We start from the raw sequence: 22,405 nt of genomic DNA, 5'->3' as shown, positions 1-22,405 counted from the left end.
CCATACAAAAAGTAAGAGAAGTGTCATGGGTCCCTATTTCCCAGTCAGACTTCTCAGGAAGAGCTTCAGTATGTTATTGAGTTGTTCTGATTCACACCTCTTTACAGAGACAGAATAACTTCTGTCAGTTCAACAGCAGCGTGCTCCAACCTGAGGACTGCTTAACAGCAGGTCAGGTTTTTGGGGAAATATACCACTGATATATTTTGTTGTACATTCTTTGAAGGGCATTGAAGCTGGAGATTAAAATATGGATTTGCAGATATTTCAAAAGAGACAATGTTTACATATGTCACCTTCATGAAAGAACTGTTTTATCTTTTCTTCAATAGGGCAAATTACGCCAGAGTACCTCATGACATTTGAACACTCTACAAAGAGGAAGGATGAGTGCTGAGACTGACCACACATTCCTGCCAGGCAAAGAAAACCAAGGAAATCAGCTGCTGGCTGCTCTGGCAGCTGCACCCCACTATGGGCGGGGAGCAGGCCACTCAGCAGCAGCCTTCAGTATCAGCCTGCGGTCATGCACACTGATTAGCAGCAACATCCTTGCTCAGTTCATTCAAGCTCTACAGCAGTAAGTCCCAGAACAGATCCCAGGTAAAGGAAATAGCTTTATCTATTAAGCTGCTCCTGTTGTTATTAATCATGTAACAACTCTATTGAGGAACTTTATGCCTGTCACCACATCACATAACGTGTTGATGGCTGGGTATGAATACAAATCTCTGTTTCTGTGGCACAGCCCGGCCCCTGAAATAAAGGGAGCTAGGGAGCTTCTCCATCAGGCAGGAGGATCAGCCAGAGCTCTGCTGTACAAATGAGTGCTCGCGGTGCCACGGGCAGAAGGCCAGTGGGGCACTGACAGACCACAAATATCGACTACTGCCTCCTTGCAGGCAGCTCTGAGAAGGGCTGCGTAAGTGGTTTTCGCTTGGCCAGTTTCCCAGTTCCCTGAAGAATTTAGGAATTCTGCTGTGTTTTCAACTGCTTGGCTTAAAACACTCCGGCAGTCTCAGGGTGGTGAGCTGTAAAACACACGGGGTGCAGCTGCCAGGTGCGAGAGAAGGCTGGGGAGAGGCTGCAGGGCTTTGGCTGTGTCTGTAGGTGCCTCTTGGCTGCTGCAGAGCTTAAACTCTTCTTGTTTAGGAGGAGAAGAAAACTTCCAACTACATAGTGTTAGAAGCAATTAAGTAATGCCTTACTGAGGGCACCTGAGCCATGAATGCCCGAGCAGCACTGTTGTTACCACGCGCAGGACATAAGACTTGCCATTCAAAGGACATAAAGAAACCAAAGTGCTGCCAGTGAGGACTCCCTTAAATACCTCACTGCGTGAAAAATCATGAGTATCCTTAACTCTGCTGCTAAATAAGGGAGCAGAAGCACTGTGAGGAGTGACTGAATGTCGGCCAGCAAGAGAGCAGGGCTAAAACGTAGATTTCTTAGTGTACCCATCACCTTCCCTGGAAGTATGGGATTCCCCCATGCGCAGGCAGGATGACACAGTAAATGGATTGTGAACTGACTCTGCCTGGACATGAAACACTGAATAGCAGAGGTGTAGCAGAGTAATTACTGACATTGTGAGCCTTCCCTTTGAATACTTTTGTCCAGTGTTTCTAGCAGAGCAGACCCCCCCCCCCCCCCCAACACCCACCCACCATTCCCCACTTCTCATCTCCCCAGACTGCTTTTGTTTCATGCTTTTATGTGTTCAACAACACAGAAAACAGCCCATGGCATTTGTGCAGAGACAACAAAGGGCTCGGCAGGTGGCTTCTGTTATACCCACGTACATCCCTTAGACTTGGGTCAGTCAACAAACCCTTGTCCCCCTGGGGTGCTGCGATGTGGAGAATCTGTGTGCTTCTCTAAAGTGAAACCACCAAACCTGCTTTCTCCCACTGAGCTCCTATTAGTAATAAGGGGCAAGGAGCCAGAAGCACGTGTATTAATGCAGCAGGCTGGCAGACATAGATGCTGATAGAAATGGAATAGAAGAAATCATCAAGGGAGCAGAATAATAACTTAGCCAGGAGATATTAATAAAAGCCTGAGAGCGTTCACATAGGTCTGTATAATGTATTTGTCACTGGCCTCCTTCCTCCCTGGGCAGTGGTAATAGGGAACAAATGGCATGCTGACTTCTGAAGAGTGTGCTGCTATCCAAACCATGGGGGCTGGCCGCTGAGGAAGTAATATCTCCCTGCTTTCTTCAGCACAGATGTCTGGCCACCACAAGCCAGTGATAGGGAAAGCAGCATGCGGAGGTGATAGCAGGACCTCAGCCCAGACAGGTTAATACTACCGTGAATTTTTGCCCAGAACTCAGTGCAAACATCAGCCAGCACAGAGACACAGAACACCTGGGAACCTTTGGGTCCGCTGTCCCTATGCACCACTGTTCAGGCTTCCCACATGGGCAGAAGCTCTGGAAGCCACCTGAGGCTGTGCCTCTGCTATCCCCTGAGCTATAGGCATGGGGGATCTCAAGAAAGAGCAGGTTCTGATATGAGGTGTTTTCAGTGCTCCAGCTAGGTAAGCATCCCAACACTCAGGTCCTTGCCCAGACCAGCCCCCAGCCAAACTCCCCAGCATTTTGCAGGTGCAGGTCTGGCAGCACTGCGGGATGTGGCAAGAGGAACAGGACAGTTCTGTATGCAGATGGAGAGCAGATACCACAGCACCTCCAACAAGTCAGAGCGAATTTATAATTCAACACCAGAATTAATAACATACATCACATTTAAAGTCCTTAATATGTGTGGCTAGGCATATTAGCAGGCTAATATGAAATTAGTGCCATAGCAGCAGGCACGAGTCATTCAGAGGCTTCTCCTTCCCTGCAGCTAGCAGAGAGCAATATGCTTTCGGTTGGCTTAGGGTGAGAATATGCAGCACCAGCAGATCTGTACCCAGCCCATGCCCAGCACAAAGCAACTGAGTCCTACAGAGCTGGACAGGAATATGAGTGCTTGTAGTCTAGAAAGCTCCGTGTTTTTTAGGTACTGGACAAAGCCCTGGAAAACCCAGACCTCTCAACAGCACATCTGCAGGAGGCAGTTCCCATATTTCAGCCAGAAACTCAGCAATAGGGAGAGTCCATACCTTTTTCTGGGCTCACCAGAACCATTGTCTGATGAGAAGGCAAGAAGCAAAGCCCAGTCCTGATGGAAGCAGGGAGGGAAATGGTTGTGTCGGTCAGTCTGGTGAACAGCCATCCCCAGGCTGAAATACTGAAAGTCAGAGTTAGCAGGTCATCTCTTCATGCAGAGCTAAAAGACGCTGAAGCAATGGGGAATGAGAAGGGAGAGCTGGCTTATTTTTGTATTTGCTGCCGTGCTGGAGGAAAAGAGGCCAATGCTGGAGCTGGGCAGGTTCTGGTGACCCTGGGGCACAAGACATGGACACCCTGCCTGGAAGGCACCTGGGAACAAAGACACAAAAGGAGGAAGTCATGGTAAAAGGGAAGAAGTCATAGCAAAGATACAGAACTCCAGACCATCTTTCCTAGTACCCATCTGAATGGCTCTTCACTGCTTTAATGCATGAAAAGCACAAAAAATAGAGCTGTCTATGCTTGCTGTTCTACTCTGAACATCTCCTTTTGACAAGTGCTTCACCACATACTTTAATTCCTGCTAAGTCTTCCAATGGTCCCACAGATGTATTCAGCTCCTACAGGTCTTCACAAAATGCTGCCTTTGACAGCCTGCAGCAGGAATTCAGCATTTAGGTTGCACGACTTGCTACAGAAACAGCTGTCTTCACTGCAGAACTAGAAAAAGTACACAGATTTAGCACTTAAAAAAATGTTAAAATCACTATGCACCATGTCAAATGGCAATGCTACCACTAGGCAGCAAGAGAGAACAGGGTCCCTCTTAGCCTGGCCTGTGTACAGGTAAGATAAGCCAGCATATAACTGTGGTGCATCATAGCCCTACCCCGATGAAGCTTAGTGTCCCGGGGGACCTCAGGGGTCATTTGGCCTGACAGCACCACAGGCTGCCCTGATTTCCAATATGAACTGAGCTGTACCCATAATAAACACAATAACTTATTATTTTTCATTTTACCTGATGAATGATCCTTCATTAATTGTTTTGTTCGGGTTGTCCCTTGTTTTTCTTTTCTTTTTTCTTCTTTTTTTTTTTTTTTTAAAAGAAAAAAAATAAGAAAAAAACAGTAGTCTAAATACATTTATCCTCTGCTTTTGCTTAAGGACAAGTACAGGTCGTACCTTCTTGCCTTCTCACTTTCTGGTTTCCTTCCCAGAAACTGCTGAAAATATTTCCTTCTTGAATAACTTCCTGGAATAAGCCACCCTTCCTGCCTAACTCTGAGTGAACAAGACCATCTGATCTGGTGCTGCCTGAAGTCAGTTACAATCTGCCATCCCTTCTGCAAGGAGAGGAGTGCACCAGGAGAGCTGGAATGTAAACAAACACTGCAAAGTTTTTGGAAGAAAAAGGAAATTTCTAGGGGACAGAATCAGCAAAATGAATATCAGCCTTTAAAAAACAAGTTGCTACTTGTCAGCTGTCTGCTGAGAGGGAGCACAGAATTAGCGAGCTGCAGGCACTGGATTTGAAGTCTGAACAAGAGCAGACTAGAGATACTGGAATAATAAAGATGCATCTTGAATGATCAACAAGACCTGAAAATCACAAGGAGCTGGAGGAAAAGGAGTGAGATTAAAAAAAAAAATGATAGAGAAGAGCAGCTGGCTGATAATCCGCTTCCCTGTGACTGTTCAATAAGAGAGTGGAGTTCAGAAGAGTACCTTAAGAAAGTATTGAGACTTACAAACACAGGGGGTGTTCCCCCCAAACAACAAAAACAACAAAATAAAACCCTGACCTTGTCTTGATTCTCCTGATACTGATACCTCAACTAAAAGTAGTTGGTGTAGGGAGAACATCCCTGGGCTGTATCTTTTGCCAGAATACTTTAACTGATTATCAGGATACTCAGCAGTATCACTCTGCACCTGTGCCAGTGTCAGGGTGAGACAACAATTACATTGATTTCAATTATCCTTTGCAGGGGTGAGGCTTAATGCTCAGATTTGTCTCTTGCTTGCGGTGCTCAGATTAGGTTCAAACAATGAAACTTTAGCATAAATGTATTGCAGTAAAGGTACTGAGGAAGAAAATCTTTATTTCTCCTAGTGCTTGAATAAACTTTATTCTTGGGCAAGATCCTGGTGGGCAGACAAGACTACAGATCAGCCTCCTGGGCTCACCACACACCTGGAGAAACGAGGTTTCATTCCCCACACTGGCACATTGAGATGTAGTTTGGGGGCTCTTGAAGGAGACATCAAAGCATCACTGTCAAAAATTGTGAGATGAATTTATGAAAGAGAATCTCAGCCTCCTTGAGGAGGTCCCTGAGGCAAAAATCACTTGAGGTTGGAGGTAGATGTGCTGAGGAATATCTTGCCCTATGTGTTTTCTTCTTCCAATACTTTGCGCATGTAAGCCACTGATGCTCTCTATGAGGCTGTATCAAAGCTATGTGGAGCTTTGATCCAGCCAGCCTGGCCACCCACAGCTTCCCTTAGGCCACCATAGACTCATGACATGCCCCAGATGGCATGGCCCAGTGTGGCTGGTGGTGAAGGAATGCAATCCAAGGTGTCGGTGAGAGGAGCCCACCGTGCTGTCGGACAACAAAAGTCATGGTGTGGCACTGCCCCGTGCTTGCCAAGTGCACTATGCCTCTGCCCCTGGCCAGGATGGCCCAGCCTCCGTCCCGCTGAATGTGCACAGGCCTCTTGCCTTTGCCTCCGCGGGATCCAGGGTTTCTATGCCACCACTTCTTGCAATCCACCGTGTCCCTCAGCTTCAGAACAAAACCAGCCAATAAAGATTTGTTTGTGGCTGTGTCATCACGTCTCGGCTTTGGGAAGCACAGCCAGGCCCATTAGCACACGAGAGACAACGGCTTTCAGCCCCGTTCCCAGGAGCCATCCAGCAGCATGGGGGTTGGTGCTTTCCCTTGGTCAGAGCAGGGATGTCCTCAGGCCTGTGCCGAGTGGCTGAGCAGAGGAACTGGGCGCGTATGTGGAGAGGGGAAAAAGGGTAAGAACTACATAAATCCAGCAAAAAGCCATGCTTACTTCATCTGGATCTCTGCCCCAGCTCAGAGCACCCTGACAGGCCTGGCTGGAGCAGTATGACTCGAAACGACCTCCTTCCACCTGCAGAAAAAGATGGACTCTGCACAGGCATTTGAGGGCAGAGAAGGCCAGGAGCCAACCCACCCTTAGAGCTACAGCTGTACAAACACCCAGGGCTGAGTTTGTGCCCTCCTGTCCTCTCAGCTGCCTGCAAAACAACGTGCTGTCAGCTGCATAGCCACTGCTGCTCTCCCACTCCCAGCCCATGGCATTTGTCTGGTCTCAGCTGCCAAATTACTCGGGTCTGTGTAGTCCACGCAGGTAAATAGCTTGTGACAGGCGAGGAGCGAGGTGCTGATGTGGGTAGAGCACTCCCCAAGCTAATTCAGCTTGCCTTTCTGTCAGCACATTTGTTTGGAAAGAGCCAAGTCCTGCCTTGTGGGTCAGGGCACCCCTCGTGCCTCAGGACCAGGCTGGGGTGAGGAAGCCCTTCGCTCTGCTGCTGGGCCAGGGCTGGAACCGGCCCAGGCTGTATCAGGTTCTCGGGTTCTAGGTCAGTTTTCTCTCTCTCTCTCTCTCTCTTTTTTTTTTTTTTTTGGGGGGGGGGGAGGAAATCCAGTATGTTTTCCCCTTGTGACACAGAGTCCCGGTATGTTCTCTGTGAGCAGCACCACTACCTGAATCTGATTGAGATCATAGAATCACAGAATCATTCAGGTTGGAAAAGACTAAGATCATCTAGTCCAACCCTTAACAACCCTTAACTTACTGACAAGTCCATCACTAAACCATGCTACTAAGATCTACATCTACATATTTCTTGACGACCTCCAGCGACGGTGACTCAACTACTTCCCTGGGCAGCCTATTCCAATGCCACACAGCCCTTGCAGTAAAGAAATTTCTCCTAATATCCGTTATAAGATGCAGTTGGCAGAACTTTCCCCAACTGTTTCCTTTATAAGCATACTTGCAAATCTAGAATAAATTATATTCACTGAAGCTACATGATTAGAAAAATAGGGGGCACGTCTTATCTTCCTTTGCCTTATTACAGAATCACAGAATCACAGAACTGTAGGGGTTGGAAGGGACCTCAAGAGATCATCGGGTCCAATCCCCCTGCCAAAGCAGGTTCCCTAGAGCAGGTTGCCCAGGTAGGCATCCGGATAGGCCTTGAATATCTCCAGAGAAGGAGACCCCACAATCACCCTGGGCAGCCTGTTCAGGACGGATGTTATATCCATCCTTATCATCATCCACGGTATCCCAATTCACCTCCCCACCAGGGCAGAGCCCCTGATCAGAGCAGAGTCTGACTCCACTGCAGACCGAATCTGCTCCAGCTTCCCCTGATCACAGAGGAGCTGTGAAAGCCTTGGACTGGCTTCCTGGGCTCCCCGGTCACTCAGGGACACAGTGCCAGCATCTCCATGTGCAGGAGACCATTATGGTCTCGGTGACAGTGAGACGCGTTCATTGTCTCTTCAAGCTCTCCTCTGTCCTACCTGAAGTCTTTCTACTCAACCCCAATGTGCTCGTTGTATACCTCTCTCCAAGACACATTGATTTCCTGGCAATAACTTCAGAGTGAATGAGACTTAAGATTTATAAAGCATCAACTTTAACATCCTCAGTGAAAACCTCATTTACTGAACAAAAAGAGGTTTAAGGCATGAGAAACACCAGGCAGGGTGTTCCCAAGCTGCTCTCTCTCCTCTGTACTGCAGCGATGCTCAGCACTGCCTGCAGAGCAACTCCTGCTGGCATCCAGGTGTGGGATCACTCAGACAAGTCTGCCTTTCCAGATGACCCCAGGCACTTCTCATCATCACTGCGTGCAGCAGGATCTCTCTGAGCAGGGGTGCTCATGTGCCAAAGCTCATTAACCTCCTGCATGCTGCCTCCAAAGAGGCTGTCAAAAAGACTGCAAACAGCCACTTAGCAGTGTTTTCCCATTTGCTATTTACCCCACCCCTTTTCTCTGGAGGTGAAGGCAGGCATCGAGCAGTCTGATGCAGTTATCTAAGGGGAGAAAGAAGGAAGGTGGTTACCTGCCAGGGCGGGTCTGATGGGGACATTGCAATGGGATGCAAAGTTCTCCCTGCTAACACCTCTCAGGGACTGAAACCACCTGCATCTTCCAGGAGAGTGCTGGTCTCCAAGCAGGGTGGCTCCTGCGGCAGAGCCAGTCCTGGGTCTGTCCTGGGCACTGTGTGCTGGGTGCCCCAGCAAGGAGATGGTGTGGAAAACTAGGGAGAGTTAAAATAGCAGCACCAGCAATCCTGTCTGTTAGTGTTTGGTTTCCTGTCTCTGAGGCTTTGGGGTGCCTCAGGTCATTGTTTTCAAGCTTTCTTTTCCAGTCTGGAATCTCATTTACAAAGCAGTAGCTGGTGTTCAAAGTGATGCCTGGGAGCTAGGGGTGCTGGAGTGTTATGAAATAAAAAATAATAAATCAGGAATCAGAGGACTGGTGAGGAAGTCAGCAACTTGTTACAAACTTACACTAAATTCAGGCCATGGAGCCTGAGGTATAAACATCTGCATCTGATTGCTGCATCTTCATTTTATTTTTTGATCTTACCTTCTTTATCTGAAGCAAGAGAACAGGAATTGTGCCATACTGAAATGAGAAAGGTACAAACTAAGAGCAGACTGCTGCCACAGTTGTTGTTGAATCCAGAAATCCATGGGTGCAATGGAGAAGGGCTGCTGCTCTTGCTTGGGAAGGCATGGGGAACATTCTTTACCTGTGAAGCCAAGAATTCGTTGTTTTTCCAATTTACAGTTTGAACAGTGTAACCAGAATATAACAAATTGTGATCATTATTAGTCCAATTACAGTGCTACTAAGGCTCACAGTCTAAATTGTCTACTTAAACCAAATTTCATTAACTTCATTAACATCTGCTTGCATTTGTTTTCATGCATTTTCTGGGCATTCTTTATACATTTTCTTCTTTCCATTGGTTTCCAAATATTCTTTTTTTTTCTTTTTTTTTTTCTTTTTTTTTTTCTGTTCACTTTGCTTTTTCTAAAGCTTGCTTTGCTCTCCTGAAGCGACCACTGACCAGCCATCACGGTGTGTGCTTACAGTCTGGTACAGCTGATCGTATCCTATTTCTGCACACTGGCACCCCACACTTTATTTTATAGTCAGAATGCTCAGTCTGCATAACTACCTGTTCTTCATAGACTTCAGCAAAACTAAAAGAAATTTAGGCAATTTTTAATCAATTGCTGTTGCAGATAAAACAAACAATTATCATCTCAGACCAAAATCATGAGATCTTGCTTTGCCAGGTCAATACCAAGACTATGGCCTCCAGCAATAATAATCATTGGGGTACAAAGGGAGAGTTTCTCCAGAAGGCTACATCCATTCCATGGGTCTAGGCTGCTGCCTTTATATCTGCTGAGTGAAGTGTGGGAGTCTGGGGGAATCAAGGGTGCTTTTACAACAGTTGTGCTGTCATTTAATCACAAACCATCAGCCACAATCCTATGTAGAGCCTAAAAACAGGAAGCTAAAAGACATGATCCAAAATCAGGATCTGGTCTTAGATTCTTTCTTTTTGAATATTTTTTGTAAAGAAAAGAAGGAAAAAAAATCCACATTGTTTTATTTTCCAACCCTGGCAGACTGTGTTCAGCCTGAGGAGAGAGGTATCTAATTTCTCCCCAGGTTCAAACACGCCATTTTCTATAGTAGATCATTTTCGGGAAAGTGATGACTGAATTGGGTGAAAAGAGGCTGCTGTAATCAGCACAGATTCTCACCCAATACTTTGTCACTACTTTTATTCTGTTATCACATGGAGACAGTTCATTCTGACCATAGTTTTTTGCAAAGAAGGGACAAAGTGTCTAGCAGGGAGAAAAAAAAACCAACACAGCTGTGAATCAGAACTGAAATATTGCTGTGGAATAAAAAGTCACTTCTTTTTCCCTCCCATCCTTGCATTTTGGCTTTTCAGCTCTGTGCATCTCTCCCACATCACCAGGAGTATTGGCACAAACTCCACTGGTACCAGGATGCCCATCTTTGCTTCCAAGACTGTAAGTCATTTTGCCAAAACCTTCCCCCAGAGGGGTACAGGCTGTTTGTGATAGCTGCTGTGCTTGTATTTATGACTCCAGCCATGGAGCCAGCAGAAGGAAATGAGAATGTTCCTCCCTTGCTGCAGTGCCTGGCGCTTGGTTAGCTTCAGTGCCTGATGAAACCAACTGCAGTTAACAATGAGGACCTTGCATGGAGGTCAACAGAGAGCACAGAGACAGCCCCTTCCAGTGGCCATGTCCTGGGGCTGACACCTGTCCTGGGCAAGCATGGTGTTGCAATGGGGCTGGACAAACTAGGCAGGAGGGAGTCGCAGGTGGTTGTGTAAGACATCTCATACCTATCAGCGTAAGTGAAAATAGAGATAAAGCTGAGTAGGTACTGAAGAACAACCACAAAATCTCCTTAGACAAAGCCCTTGGTCTGATTTCTTGTGATCAGCTTATCTACTGTTTGCAAGTGTTCAGCCAGCCATCAGTTATCTGTCAAAGCATTCACAAATCCCGTGATGCTTATCACAAGTGGATTGGCACCTGAGGACTCATGCAGCAAACACCTATTTTTAGCTGCCACGCATTGTTCCCAAGATTATGAAGTGTCGCTCACCGAGCGGGGAGCAAGGAGGATTTGATGCGATGTCAAACAGCAGCCAGGTGCCAAAGCACAGAAGCGTATTGTGAGAAGCTCTCTGCCACCCTGCAGGATGGGCATGGCTCATCCAGGTTCCTTGACAATGACAAATAATATGTTCAAAGTAAAACAGGAGGCTGCTCACTGATATTGTGATCAACTTGGTTGACTGTAGTCTAAATCTAGGAGATGCTAGAAAAAATTTAGTTGTGGATGATCTTTGAACTAAAGCCATGAATGAATCTCTGGTTTATCTCTAGCTCATTTATTTCTAGCCTTGGGTTTTCTAAATTTCACTCTGATTAAGGATTTTAACCAAATAAGACAGTCCCAGGTATCCCTAGCAATGAATTGTTCCCAGAATTCAGGGCAAAAATTACAAGCCTCAGTCTCACAGGAGAATGAAATGCTCATGTTTTATTGCAGTAGCACCTCACAGTAACCTCTCAACTGTCTTCAAATCTCCCAACAAAGACACCTTTTCTCAGATCTACATGATAACGGGCTATATGGCCTGATTATAACTAGCAAAATGTGTGAGATGTGGTCACCAGAATGTTTTCTTTGTTTGACTGATGTAAACAAGTCACAGAGGGTCAGAACCCCTAATATCTATGTTAAGCTGAGCTGGCCTTCCTAAAGAGTGAAGAATCATTTACCTGCCTAGAAATGCAGTGTATATGGGGTTGTGTGTGTGTTTGAGTGCGATAGGTATATAAAAATAAGTGCCAGAGAGAACAAAACACTTAAACTGATTTAGAGCAGGAAAAACACAAGATGGCACAAGTAGCATTTCAAGGATGCTCTGTGAAGTTGAGAAACGAGTAATTCATGCACTGCCTCAAAGCCACAACCCCTAACTGGAGAATACTAAACAGTACAATTGCACTATAAATTGCTGTGCTTGCCCAAGAAAGGTCCCCATGCAGTAGCTCATCTTGGTGTCAGTCAGCCGCAGGAAGCATCCTAAAACTGTCTGCACAGATCGTGTTATTTTACAGACCTCCAGAAGCCTCAAATGCCATGTGCTATCAGAAGACACTGCCATGGGTGTCTTCAGGACCTGAGTCTGCTTTGCAGTTCACTGGGGACCTGTACTCACATCTTATGATCAACAGAGGGACCTCCTAAATATATGGACCTAGGACTCCTATCAAGAACCATAACGTGCTCTGGACAGTGACTGCTGCTGGTGTTTTCTTTGTGAAGTTGCCACTGGATGGGATAGGATGGTAATACAGCAAAGCTGGGACTGCAGTAAGTATCGCCTCATCGTGTTAAGTCACCTTCTGCCAACAGCTGAGCATGCTGGATCCCTACCAAAGTCTACAGAAGCTCAGAAGACTTGGTATTGCTCAAAATCCAAAGCTTTGTTTAGCCCAGGAGCTGCAGCCATGAGCAATCTGATGCTATACCCATCCATGCCCCCACCGGAGTCTGCCTTGGTGCCTGCTGTGTCTGGGGAACCCAGGCTTAAAGCTTTCTCTTAAGGCTGTCTCAGATGAGTAGCCACAGAGTCACAGTCAAGCCCTGGGTCTAATACCCTGGTGCTGTCAGGCAGTCTGGGTCTAGAGAAATAATTTGCAGCTCTGACTTGTCTTTAGATCTTGCAGTCTTGGGATGAATCCTAGGAGAGCCTTTGTAGAGAACAGCCTTCCTGAGTCATGCTGACATATAAGTGGGCACACAAGCCCACCAAAAGCAGGTTTCCTAGTACCCTGGTTGGTGCACTGCTGCAGGCCATCTCTTTTGTTAGTATTATACCTTCATGTGAATTTAATGAGTTTGCCATTTTTAAGAGTTGTTATCGAACTCTACATTTTCAGTAGTGTCAACCTGTCCGAGGTGATGAATGGGGGTATATCAGGCAGTTTTCCCTTCCTTCAGGTAAGCAAGTGGCTCGTGATGCCATGGATCTCCTGGTCCCATGTGCCATGTGCTCACAGGCTATCATGTTCCCCCAACATGCCCTGAGCAGCTGCACCAAAGTTCACCTCCATGTTCAGCCCAGGTGTAGAAAAGGTGGCAAACACATTTCTGCCCAGCCAGCCCCATTGTGGAAGAGCCCTATCAGATGAACACTGTCCTTCGATGCCGAAATGCTGTGTATTATCTCAGATGCTGAACCGAAAATACACCACTGACTTAATTGCAAGATCCTTCTGACTTACAGAAACACTTACGGCAGTACCCAGGGTTCCAGATACCTGGGCGTACTCCTTTGTAATTAGCTTGTCTTCAAGCTTTGAACAGCTTTTGTTGCCCCGTTTTCCCCCAGCATTGCTCTGAAGGTTCCCTAATTGCCTTTTCGCAGCAGTGCGCAGTGTGCTTGGTGCCATCGGAGCAGCGCTGAAGCAGCCCTTTTCTTTCTGAAGCACCTTTTTTTTTTGAAAGCTCAAGCTCAGCAACGCCTAGGTGTGTGGGGTGCTAATTAGGTTGATAGACCAATCATGGAGATGCTGAATAATTATCAGTTTCTTCAGCAAGGGCCAGCGTGCATTTCCAGTTTCTGCCAGCTCCCAGCCTCTCTCCTGACAAATCCTCCCCAAAAGGGCAGCCCTCAACCCCCCAGCTCTGCATTGGTGATTATCAGGGGGCCAGCGCTCACAGAGAGATGTGAAAATGTCAGCACAGATGGAGATTAAGCCATCTTCACCTAACGTCAAAACTGCCATCTGCTTCTCTCCTGCACAGCTTTAATCAGATTTTATTGGAAAAAAAAAATGTAAGCAGGAGGGACGGGGAGGATCTGAGTGCTCTGGCACTCCTGGCTTTTCCGTGTGTATGTGGAGAGGCCTAGGAAACTGAAAAAGTTTGTCTCGACATTTTGTTTGGAAAGGCTTGGTTTGGCTTCCTGCACCACTGCTGTCTCTTGAAAGGCAGGTCTTGCCAGGAGCAAGCACTGAGGGCAGCCCTCATGCTGTATCGGTGGAGATAAGAGGGAGCTATTGCTGAAGTGGACCTTGTCCTTGTGTGACGTGGTTTGTTTATTTAATCGATAACCAGCAAAGTAAAGTTCTTAGCTGATGAGATTTTAGTGGGAGCTTGCTTGGTTCTCCAGGTTGATTCCACCCTTATGCTCACAAGACCAATATGCTTTGGAAAAGGAGTGGGTGGCAAAAGCAAGCTCATGGTAGAGTTGAATGGTTTGATCCACGGTCACACCAGCCCTTGCCTTGCCTTGCCTTGCCTTGCCTTGCCTTGCCTTGCCTTGCCTTGCCTTGCCTTCCCTTCCCTTCCCTTCCAATATTATCTTTTTTTGCAGTTGGTTTTCCACTCATTTGAAGTTGTTTTTCTACTCATTTTGCCCATTCATCTGTCACTTGTCTGTCCTGGAAATGGAGGACACATCCCTTTTGTCACACTGTCGCTGGTGGTTCTTTCAGGAACCCAACCGGTTTCACTCCCATGCATTTGGCAGTGTACTAAGACTGGAAGGGAATGGTTTGGTGCTTGCTGAAGTTGGAGACTATAGCATGTGACTTGAAGTTTCAGGAAGAAACTTGGTGCAAATTGTACCATGGCAGCAGAAAACAGAGGAGCAGACCAAAACACAAGTACTAGGAAGCCCAATATGTTCAAGGCTAAATTTGCCACTGCTATATAGAGGATACATCATTTTAAGCAATACTGCGTTATACATAGGGGGAGGATGACTGGATGTACCTTAACTTCATGTGTCCACAGTCTAAAAGATAAGAAATATGGAAGAGTCCTTGACGTGGCTCACCGATCATCATTAAGTCTGTGGAGTGGAGCTTGCCTTCACCAATCCGTGTGATGTTGATGCTTCTAGATCATCTGATTCACAGTAATCTTGGAAACTTTCCTTCAGACCTGCTCATCAGACTGTTGCTCCCCATCTTAAATTAATATGGCTGACTGTTCCTGCCCAGATTAATTTATCCCCATTGAGTACCGTGCCTTTTTTCAGATCATCTCTGACTCAGCTATGGATTGTTCAAGTCTGTTGTAAGCCTAGTCATCCAAAATACTGGCAGTCCTTTCTGAATGACGTTGTTGGCTGGCTTGAAAAGTGTTTTCTCTCTTCCATCACCAGGACCATTAACAAAAGTGCTGAAAGCTTAGTCCATACAGTAAGTTTCCCATTTTGACAGTAATCTGTCAATGATTGCTCCACCTATAATTTTCTATACAGGTTTGCAACTACCCAATAATATATTCACCTAGAAGATATTTTTCTAGCTCATGAAAGTGTCATGGGAGACAATGTCAAAACCCCTTCTAAAATCAAGATATACAACATTGGCTGTTTCTTCTCTGTCCTCTCTTCTTTTGCACTGCCATAAATGAAAATTAGATTGGCCTGACATATTTGTTCTTGACAAATCCATGTGGACTGTTATTCATCTCTCCAGTGAGCTCACAGCCTATTTGATTATCACAGGACTCTGGGCTCTTCATACCCTTCCAAACCTACTAAACTTCATTGTTTCCCAAATACAGCCATAGCAACCCCAGTTCAAGTTACCACAGTCTTCAGATACAGCTGTCCTCCTTTGCCATGCATAAAATTGGAATTTGAGGTCATCCTCATGTATCCTGAGTATATATCACTTACGTTTATTGGTATTGCTCCTTGCACAAAAGATATTCCCAGACCCCCCTCTCCCCTGCCCCCCCCCCCCCCCCCCCGATAAGGTACATTATCCCGAGTCCTTTTTGGAAGCCTTGCTCTGAATTCATCTGTGGACTGTCTTTGCTTCAGCCTGGTCTGCACTCACCAGCATGAGGGAGAGGAGGCAGGATGTTGCAGGACTATCAGTGAGATCGAGGAAGCTGAAGGATCACTGCTGGAAGACTTCTGTATGAAACCTACACGTCCAGATATGCCCCAAACCCATGGCAGAGAGGCATGGAGATGGCACGTGAATGGGGAAGAGCTGGTCTCATTACTGGGAAGTCTGCAGATCCCACAGTTACCTGGAGGCAGCTACCTGCAGTCAGGTCAAGAATTTTTCAGGACTAGTGTGACCTTAAGATCAATCATACTGATGAGGATAGACAATCCCTGACTTACTAGCCTGTGTGGCATACGTAAGACATCCTGCAAGTCTATGGAGGTCTTAAATCCTCGTTATATTTCAAATCCAAGGAAAATACATACTATTTGTCTTGCTGGATAAATGCAGCTCCAGAGTTTCTGAGAAGCTACGGACCACGTACAACACAGATAATTTCTTATAATTCCAAATACACCAGCTCCTCCATTACAGCAAAAGTTGTACCTATGTACCCATTTTACTTCATATATCATTGCCTGCAAGTTTACAAGAGACTTACAAGATTCCCAAGAGACTTAGTCTTTGGTCCAGAGCTGGCATGTCTATCCTATGACCTACCTGAACGAACAAAATGAATTCTGCTCTCCATAAAATAGATCTATAATCCCAGGACAGAATATAAAGGATAATGTCTCCCAGGAGAGACAAAAGGACATGCTGGCTCTTTGCTTGACTTCTCTTCCTGCTGGAGTGGTAAGAGTGAGAAATTTGGTAGCAGAAGTTCCTGCTTTGTGTTTCTGTAGGGGCAGCTCAGTGAGAAGCTGTGATGTCTCTGAACTGGTGCTCCTAAGTATGCTACACATTGAACCATGGGACTCTGGAATATTTGTGTATGGGCCTCATCATATTTGGAGCTTTCTATGAAGTCCAAACTTTCTGAAACTGCTGCTCCAGCTACATATGTGATGCCTGTGTTGGTAGTCTCAGACCTGTTTTACCTGTATACAGAACTGTCAAATGTCATTACTTTGTCAGAAATAATCACTTTTCTCTTCTGCACTGTGGAAGGTTGATGAGGTCTAAACATCTTTTATCTGATAAACTAAGCAGCATATGTCTGTCTATAAATTCTCTTTGGCTTGCATTTGTAGTTTTCTGTTTGTATGCACAGGAAAAAATGGATGGGCAGCACTTCTGGTGTGAAAGAGCATTCCTTGGATGCTGTTGAAGTCCTTTGCTCACCATTTTCTCCTGATCAAGCAATAACCACTTTAATCATGATCACTCACAGAGTTGTCTTAAGCACAGTGAATATTCACAGAGATCATTCCCCTCTGTTACAAACTATTTCAGTGAGAAGAGAGCCTTAGCAAGGCATGGTTCTTATGTATGTTATTAGAGGTTCAATTAGGAGATAGAAGAAAACACTTTCATAATGAGAAAGAAAGGAAAATTAATTTTGCAAGGAAAAAAGACATACCAAATACTTATGGAAACAGTGAGGGAAAGAAAGCATTTCCAAACAAAAAAGTTAATGCAAACAGAAAGTATTGCTATGTTTAAGAGTCCCTTGAAAACTGATTACCTGCATTGACCTGTATCTAAAGCTATTGACAAAGATAAGCAGGGACAGTCAGCAGTCAGTTCAGATTCAGTTCTAGTAGTTTGAATTAGATGGACCAAACGAGCTGGAATTATTCATTAAATCAGCAAAATCTGCTTGTCACTGGCTTTAAAGCTTGATTAATTCTGACAGCCAAAGGGCTTAAAGCCGCCCCTTTCTCTGGCCATGCAGCAGGCTGGGAATGTTCCTGTCCGCTGTGCAGAGACCTTGCGCCATTGCCATCTGTTGGGAAGCTGGGATGGGATTTCAGTACCATGGGTTTTGTCTCTGAGCAGAGGGCTGCCATGGGAGCTCTGGCGCACGAGGGCTTTGCAGTCTTACCCTTGCTGGAGCTAATAGCAAAATGCCTATGTGAATGCAAAACAGTGCTTCACCAAATGCGTGAAAATTGCACTTCTGATTATGACTCAGGTTGCTCTATTATTTCATCTAAAATTTCCATAGAGAAACCCACTGAAAAGAGAGCACCAATCCAGATTTCAGAGCTGTAAATTTAGAGGGTTCAGACTTCCAGGTTTGGTTTGGCCATACAAACACAAGCTAGACCCACAGCCAGAGGCATTGAAGACCCATAAAGGCTGAGTGCAGAACATCTTCCTCTGCAGTTCTTGCAATGAGTCCAAGCCTGGGACTAGTTGCACCTCCCATGCTGTGTGCTCCAGAAGAACAGAAATGAGTTTACTTGGGATATGTTAAATAAAAGCCGTAAGATATTGCTTTCCTGAGCTTACCAGTAAAACCACAGTGCTTTGTGTTCTTGAAATCTCTTGAGCTAGACCCCAAAACAAAGCTGAAGATATGCAATTGTGCTGAAATTATTGTGCTGACAACAATAAGAAATTAAAAGATGCTACTGAAATGTGAACTCCTTTTGTTCTCTGCTCTTTCTCTTTTCCTTTTTTCTATGCAGATGAATGCAGGCAGATCTTAGGCTGCTCAGCCCAAATTCTGGTTAGCTTCTGGCTGGCATTGCTGTTGTCCTGCTGTCATTGAGCTCACAGCTTGGGCATAGATGCTTGGGTTTCCTGGCCTCAGAGATGAGCTGGTGGTGTCCACAGTTCCCATACAGCTTCCCTGTGCAGAGGTGGAAAAGTGCTGCAGCGTTTTGAAGAACACAAGGCTGGTATGGAGAGCAGCAGCTTTGGTACACATCGACAGGGCTGGTGTGTTTGTATAGCCCTTACAACTCCAGCAGTACCTCGTGGTATCCTCTGCTCACACACACAACACCTCTTCTCCCAGAACCAGCAGCAGAGCTCAAGCATGAAATCAAAAAATTGTGTCTGAGAGGGAATTTGAGTTAAACAAAAATTGTGCACAACAGGCGACAGAATGGAAACCTTTCTAGAAATAGCCCTTTAACAATGACTTTAAATGCTTTGAAGTGAAGGGTTCAGATTTCCCTGAATGTTTGCAGTTTGGCTTTGCATTTTTCAAAGTCTCTTTTTCTCTGTGATGCCCCTCGCTATGCATTAGGCTTGCTTCTGCATGCCCCAGGCCATAAATGATTCAAATTATAGAACTTGGCTTTCTGCTTGAATGACCATCCCATCTCTCTGCTGTTCACTTTGATCACAGTGTCTAACCTATTCTTCCTAGTGATACAGTAGGCACATTTAAGTGGGTGGAAACCATTCTTCCTCTGACTGCATGCTGCTCTCTGTGTAGTGCTTTTGGAAAAGAGACAGGATATCAGTCCCAGTGATGGACAAGAGATTGTGCTGTGTGGCATCTCAGCTTCCGCACCTGAACAATGAGAATTATGGTGCTGCTTTGGTCTTAAAGCTCTTTTGGATCTACTGGTGGGGAGACAAAATGATGATTTTGCCACTGTTGAGAAAAAGCACCCCTCGTTTCCCATCCTGTCCGTGTAAATGAGCAGCTGTAGATCAAGTTATGGGCTTGATCCTCAGACAACGAAATTTGCCAGAAGCCCATCTCTGAAAGAAAGGGGTCTAATCCTGTTCCCTGAAGAAACAAGTCTACCTTGGCAGTACGGACAATCTGATTGATCAAACTAATGTCAAAGATAATTTTAGGTTTCTTGATTTAGGGGATGAAACACAATGTTCTTAAGTCCACAGCCCAGTCTTCATTTAGAGGAAAGGTCTGCTCCAGCAATGCTGGTGGACTTTGTTACATGAGACCACAGCACTGCCTCCAGAAATCTGAGATAGCTGTGGCAGACCCCAGACCTTTTGTTTCCAGACAAAGATACTCTCTCCTGCACCCAGGTGCCCCGGCTAGGGCATTTTTAAATGGCTGTGTGGTAATGACTGTTCCTGTGACCTGCCTGGGGAGGTCTGTGTTTCGCCAGGGCTGCAGCTCCCCCAGCATGGCACTGACTGCTCTTCCTGCCTGGCCTCAGGATTGGTTTTCTGCACCTACTGAGCTCTTCACCCTGCATTGCTGCATTTCACCACAGCATGAAGCTCCTCCCTGAGGGCATCGGCACCAAGTCTGCACTCAGAGCGTGATGTTGGGCTCAGCAGGAGTCAACAGAGCCACTTACTCTTGACAGCAACCGTCCTGTGCCCAAACACAGTCAGGAGGGATCAGAAACCCTCCAGGCTGTCTGCTTCCCTGCTTCCATGTGGGGCTGGTGGTCATTGGGAGGGCTAGATCAAGGTCTGGGGAAGGAGCAGAGGAGCAGAAAAGAGAGGAAAAAAAATAAGGAGAGAAATGGTGCAGTTCTCAAAATAAGGCAGTCAGCGGTAATGCATCCTCTCCAGCACCTCCTCCCAGTCTGAGGCCTGCAGCATTCCCAGCACGGATCCTGGAGAACTGGACATATTTTTGAACATTAGAAATAAAATGCTTGTTGGATAGTTTGGGTTATGGTGAAGGGGGAAAAGTACCATGACAAGAAATGATTGAAACTTATTGCCATAGGAACACCATGAAAATGTTGGTTAAACTTGCTAGGCCAAAATCTTATTTGATTCTCAGGCAGGTCTGTACATAAGCTGCCTTCCAGCTCAAAAGGAAAGATGGTCTTTTGTGATCATTTGAAATGGAAAGTGGGAAAACAGAATTGCTGAAGGTGATGCATTTTACCGCTAAAAAAATACCAAAATAAAAATTAAATCAGAAGAAAGAAGTAATTTCAAACAGGAAAAAGTGTCATTTAGAAAATGCCAGAACTGAATGTTGTGAATAATTCAAATGAAGAATTCAATACTGAGATGAAAAAATATCTCAGTGTTGCCAGTTATGCACTCTGCCCTAAAAACAGTGTGAAAAACATAGCCAGTTGGAATCTTCACAAATTTCCATTCTTGCCAGACCCCCAAAGCTGAGTTTTGCTGGGGAAAGGCAGCCCACTGGGCTGCCTGGGGCCCTGTCAGAGGCACTGGTGGGAAGTCAGCCCCTGAGAACGAACCTGCATGAGCCAGCGTGGCGCTTGCCGAGACCCGGAGTATGTTGTGTGTAATGATGGTGATGGGAAATGTGAATCACCAAGCAAAGAAGAATGCAGGCCATAATTAAATATGCAGAAGTACATCGTAATTATAGTGGACTAAGAAGTAAGTAAATGACACAGCTAGAAAGCAGCTGATCAGATGGGTTCTGAGCTGATTATCATAATGTAAATGCCAACAGCAATTTGTTGAAATCAGAGAGGTTTATTTGCAGAGTGGAAACTAGGTTTAGTCCTAATCAAAATAAAATCAGTGTATATTTCAAAACAGATTAGTGCTGTGAAACAAAGCAACCATGATTGTTATTCATTATCTTCATCAGCACCAAGAGGGAATCATTTATGTTACTGCTTAATTACATAGATGTTAACAATTAATTAAGTCAACGTGGTGATAGCCAGTGATTTGGGAAATGGAGAGAAGATTGTCCTCGATTAATGTGCTTTTGTTTTCTCAGCCCAGCTCAAAGCATTGTGCTGGTGACACTCTCCAGTGGTGACAGCATGCGGAAGCCAAGGCACAGAGAGACTGCTCAAGTCATCCCTCCCTATCCCCCACTTCACAGATGCTCACAGTCTCCTTGCTTTTGGAGACTCCCTAAGGTTCTCTTCCAAGTCCTCGCTGTCAGGTATTCAGTCTCCTTTGGCTTAGTGAGCAGGGTTTGCATCTGTGGTCTTCCTAGGACCTCATTACAGATTCTGGACTAAAAATCTCCTTTCTGTGAGCAGAAAGAGCTGGAAACAGTCAGGATTCCAGGGGAATGTGAGAAGCAAGGCAGAGAGTGTGGTGGCCAGGGCAGCAGGCCTTGTGAGGACAGAGATGCACACTGCTCTTCTAGATTCACGTGGGGCAACCCCAACCCACAGCCCAAATCACCACAGCCTGGTGATGACGTGGAGGATGTTGTTTGAAGAACCGCATTTCTTTCATTCAGATGCATCATTTCTCAGTGACAAATGAGGTGTTCAGCTTTGAGAAGCTGCGTCAGGAGGCTGACCTAAACCTGTGTCACCATGCCCGACTGCCCAGAAGGAGTCCAGCTGATGCCACCAGCTGCTCCAGTTTATTGCAGAAGCAAGATGTGTTCTTGGACAAAAAGAGCTTTGAATGAGCATTTGGTCCTCCAGTCCAAGCATCAGTCTGATCCTGAGTTGCGTTTCCCTGAGGGCATTTCCTGGAGTGCCAGTCTTACCCCAACACCCAAGATGCCAAAAACAAATGGCCCAACCTTCTCCTGTCCATGCGAAAAAGCCAGCACCAAGGGCTGAACTCCACAACTTGGTTCAGTCTGCGAGGAGCAGACAGCCTATTAACTTTAAATCCATTGGTCCTTCCAAAGGCATAAATAGTGCTACTGGGACCTTGGTAAGTGATTTTAATGGAAATAATGCCTAAAGAATCCTCTTCGGCTCTGGGTTGCAAAATTGGTAGCCTTTCCCTGTATAACAGAGCTCTGTTTATTTGGGTTCAATAGGTCCTCAGTACTAGGTTTATTGCCAAAGCCTCCAAGAAACTACTTTTAACAGTATTTTCCTTCCAGTCTGCTCAAGGAAAAGTGGGCCATTTATATTCATTGTACCTTATAAATGTTTCCACCATAACAATCACTTCTGATTATAGTGGACTTTGTTTTCTGTTGAGTTTAATAGCAAGAGAAAAATGACACATGACACAAATTTAAATAAGACTTTGCTCCCCTCCTTTCTCTTTTCTTTCTGAACTGCAATCCACTGTTTATGTTGAAGAATGACATTGTTTCCAAATCTTCTGAATTATTATTATTTTTTTTCA

The 22,405-nt window shown here is 45.5% G+C and overlaps 1 long non-coding RNA gene across 2 annotated transcripts; it reads right to left on the bottom strand.

Moving 5' to 3' along the window:
• Positions 1-2,252: 2,252 nt before the first annotated feature.
• On the bottom strand, positions 2,253-4,965 carry LOC310882487. Of its 2 annotated transcripts, none has more exons than XR_014572992.1 (5): positions 4,870-4,965; positions 4,250-4,438; positions 4,086-4,151; positions 3,637-3,784; positions 2,253-3,433 (listed from the first exon to the last, which is right to left on the bottom strand). It is a non-coding gene; the product is annotated as an uncharacterized lncRNA (long non-coding RNA). The 2 variants fall into 2 exon arrangements; XR_014572993.1 differs by having other exon boundaries at positions 4,793-4,930.
• Positions 4,966-22,405: the final 17,440 nt, after the last annotated feature.

The sequence above is a fragment of the Anser anser genome, assembly GCF_964211835.1.
Source record: "Anser anser genome assembly, chromosome: 16".
Taxonomy (NCBI): Eukaryota; Metazoa; Chordata; class Aves; order Anseriformes; family Anatidae; genus Anser; species Anser anser.
This window is presented reverse-complemented; position numbering and strand designations above follow the sequence as displayed.